Source organism: Capsicum annuum, chromosome 6 (genome assembly GCF_002878395.1).
Source record: "Capsicum annuum cultivar UCD-10X-F1 chromosome 6, UCD10Xv1.1, whole genome shotgun sequence".
Taxonomy (NCBI): domain Eukaryota; kingdom Viridiplantae; phylum Streptophyta; class Magnoliopsida; order Solanales; family Solanaceae; genus Capsicum; species Capsicum annuum.
In genome coordinates this window covers 204,095,468-204,100,120 of record NC_061116.1, presented here as the reverse complement: position 1 = coordinate 204,100,120, position 4,653 = coordinate 204,095,468, and positions in this window count along the sequence as shown.

Here is a 4,653-nt window from a genome sequence, read left to right as displayed (position 1 = left end):
TAGTACACTAAATAGGATATTTGTTTAAATAATAAAGATGAATATAATAATTAAATTTAATATATTTTGAGTATGTAAAGTTGAAGAATTTATTTATTAGACCTAACCTTTACCAAAAATATTTTTAAAAGTAGATCGACATTCATCTACCATCTATAAATTACAACACAACAATACAATGATAGAGACATCAAAATAATACAATTAAATCTAATCTTTACACATAAAAATTTTCTCAAAGTCGTTCGACACTCATCTACCACCTGTAAACAATAACAAAATAATACGATAATAGAGATATCAAAATAATACAACTAAACCTAACCTTTACATAAAAAAAATTCTTCAAAATAATACGACAAACATTTATCTATCACCTATAAACTGTAACAAAATAATACGATAAAGGTGATATCAAAACAATACAATTAAACTTAAATTTTACACACAAAAAATTCTCAAAGCCGATCGAGATTCATCTACGAACTGTAAACTACCACAAAATAACAAACTAATAGAGATATTACGATAATACAATTAAACATAACCTTTACCTAAAAAAAATTCAAAATCGACTAGCATTCATTTAGCATCTGTAAATTAAAATAAAATAATAAAATAATAAAGATATCAAAACAATACAATTAAATCTAACCTTTATATAAGAAATTTTTCACAGTCAACCGACATTCATCTACAACCTGTAAACTATAAAAAAAATATAATAGTGATCATAAAGTTTCGATTTTGATCTAACTAATTCTTGTCTGGGCGAAAATTTTACCCTAAAGAATAATTTTGAATGAAAACATTGAAGATATATATATACACACATGTTGAATTCTATTATGCTAACAAAAATAGTGAAGAAGTTGAGCGCTCGAAAATCAAGCATCCATCAATCTAGACATGCAATCGAATCAAGTTAGATGAGCATCAATCATATTCTCCCAATAGGCAAACCGGTTTGTTCTCTAGTTTAGCATACATCTCAATATTTATAGAAGTATTTCCTTAACAGAGCCCTATTTTAGTAGTATTTTTTTAATTGAACAATAGAAATGAAAATATTAATTAATTCTCCTACCATATATTCTAAATTAATTCTTGTAAAATATATTTTAGGAAAGCATGATAACTAATTCGAGGCAAGTCAAGTAATGATAACTGATTCCCAATAAATACTCATCCTAACTCAACCTACGTTTTAAAAACATACTTTCTTTTTGTTTTTGTTTCTCATGTCTAATTAAAAACATAACTAAAAATGAGAATTACACTTGAAATTTTAGGAAAAATTAAAATCCAAGTAAAGAGAGAAAAAAAAAATTTATAATGAAATATAAGGAAATAATAACATTATGTTGAGAAAGAGCAAGGAACTGTTTTGTTTTATTTCAAAGCCTTTGTATTAATATAGTTCGTTAGTATGGTATTTGTTTCAATTGTTGTATTAATAATTTCAAATTTTCCTTTTTTCTTGAAGTTGAATTTTCCAAAATTCAATGGTTCGTAGGATATTTTTCTTTCCTTCGATAATTTTTCCCTCAAAATATGGTAATTTTTATTTTTAGTATAATTTTACATTTATTGGCACTACCATATATTTTAGGATTCTCATATATTTTGATGAAGTCTAGTTAATATAATAAAAAATAATTAAATAATAAATTAAAAAATAGTGAAAAGATAGTTTTATTTAACGAAGAGTTTTTTAATGAAGGACAAAAAGTTCAAATCACTTTTCAAAAGGTTTTCACATTTTTAATATATTATAGATATACACACGCGCGCATTAAAAGTCATGAATTTTGAAGATATTTTTAAAGATGAAGAAAAATGGTGCTAATAATCAGTTTACATGAAATCTACTTCAAATTTCATTACAAAATGAGGTAGCATTAGAAAAAAAGGGCTTAATGTACGTAGCCAAAATAATTGGCTAACAAGAAATAGCTGCCAATCTTACTAAAGGATATCCGAAGGCATATAGAAATCTGTCAACGGGGCCGGGCGGGGTCAACCGAAACCGGCCCGTGCTTTTTAACCAATTCATGGACCGGTTCAATTTCGGGCCTGTTTTAACGTGCTGATTTGGTATCGGGTCCAATAGTAATTTTTTAAGAAACAATCGGGGACCGGCTCATTACACGTAGACCGGTCCAACCCGGTCAAAACTTAAAAAAAATAAAAGTTTTTTCTCCAATAGACACTATATATACACATCTATATACATTTTAAATGCGTTAAACAATATACACACAATATATATACATTATATATATAATATATACTATATTAGAATTTAAAAAACATATACACAATTAGTCAATTACACATGTAATCATGTATACGACTATACGTTAAATGTATATACTATTTTAGAGTTTAGATTTTAGAGTCTATAGAAAATATATACACATATATACATATCACGCAATGAAATATATGTACTACTTTAAATAAAACATATACTACAATATATATACTGTAATATATACACACACTATATATATAGTTATATACTACTTTATAAAATATATACACATGTATACATTAAATATATACTACTTTAGAGTGTATACAAAATATGTGCACATATATATGTACCATTCAATATATGTACAACTTTAAATAATTATACATACAACATATAAACACTAAATATATACTACTTTATAAAATATAGACACATGTATACGTTAAATATATACTACTTTAGAATCTATAGAAAATATATACACATATATACGTACCATACAATATATGTAATACTTTAAATAATATAAATACAAGTGTACAACATATAAACACTAAATATATACTACTTTATAAAACATATACACATGTATATGTTAAATATACACTACTTTAGAGTTTATACTATATGTAATATTTTAGACTCTATAGAAAATATATACACATTGTCGCGCCCCATTTTCCTCAAGGAAAGCAAGATTCAACGTGACCACTTTATTTGGGATAGTTTTGAAAGTAGAGTGTGAAGAGTCGCCACCTAACGAATTAAGGTGCACTAGGGCACCGGTCTAGGCTACTACGAACCCATTTTGTTGTTTTGTCTTAGTTCACCAGAGTTTGGGTAAGGGTTTAAATTACCTCAAAAGGAAGGTGTTAGGCACCTTTCGAGGTCCACAAAGGTGGTTCCCGGCCGAATTCGTACTTTACGTGGGAATTTTGTGTGATCAAATAAGGTCTCTTATTTTATTACTAATTTAATATTTATCTAGGTGATAAAGCAATTAACAAACATTTAACTAATTTATTTTAGCTATTAATCGTCTAAGTGATAAAGCATATAAACAAGACAAACGAGAAGAAAGAAGGAAAACAACTATAATAATGGGGATTGCTTAAGTAATAACTAACCACCTCAAATAAACATGTAAAGTAAATAAAAAGACTAAAAGAAATTGTCCAAGTCAAACAAAAAAATATTTTGATCTCATTCGGATCAGAACCCAACTTGTTTAATCATCATCCGACTCACCGACCGAGCTCTTAGACAAGTAATAATGTCATTAATTTTACTGTCAATTATCTGTTGGGATCATCACTTCCGAATGACTACCCGACCCACCACACCTAGGCCAACAAATATAAATAAGTAATTATTTGTCTTTGCATGTTAATCTCATTAATTAACGTTAATGAACCAAGAGGCTAACTTGGGACAATTATGTGCTACTTGCAGTCCAACGTGTTACGCGTTTCGAGTCCTAGGCAACATAACTTTCTTTGTATCTAGAACACAAATTCAAAATAGCAAAGTCCAATGCCTCCTGGACTATAGGTGGGACGTTAAGTATTACTAAAAATGTTAGTTTTATCCTTGTCATAGAACGCCCTTAACCTTGCTAAGTGGGGTGGGACGGGTAGTCATTCGGAAGTGATGATCCCAACGGATAATTAACAGTAAGATTAATGACATTATTACTTGTCTAAGAGTTCGACCGGTGAGTCGGACGATGATTAAACAAGTTGGATTCTGATCCGAATGAGACCAAAACATTTCTTTGTTTGACTTGGATGATTTCTTTTAGTCTTTTTATTTACTTACATGTTTATTTTGGGTGGTTAGTTATCACTTAAGCAGTCCCCATTATTATAGTTGTTTTCCTTTTTACTTCTCGCTTGTCTTGTTTATATGTTTTATCACTTAGACAATTAATAGCTAAAATAAATTAGTTAAATGTTTGTTAATTGCTTTATCACCTAGATAAACATTAAATTTGTAATAAAACAAGAAACCTTATTTGATCACATGGAATCCCCACGTAAAGTACGAATTCGTCCGGGAACCACCTTTGTGGACCTCGAAAGGTGCCTAAAACCTTCCTTTTCAGGTAATTTGAACCCTTACCCAAACTTTGGTGAACTAAGACAAAACAACAAAATGGGTTCGTAGTAGCCTAGACCGGTGCCCTATCGCACCTTAATTCGTTAAGTGGCGACTCTTCACACTCTACCTTCAAAACAATCCCAAAAAAAGTGGTCACGTCGAATCTCGATTTCCGCGAGGAACATGGGGCGCGACAGAATGACGGTTCTAATGGAGATCTTAGGTTCTAACCATTACGAATTTGTGCTTTATGTGGGATTCTAGTTATTTGTTTTATCATCATATTCGCTTTT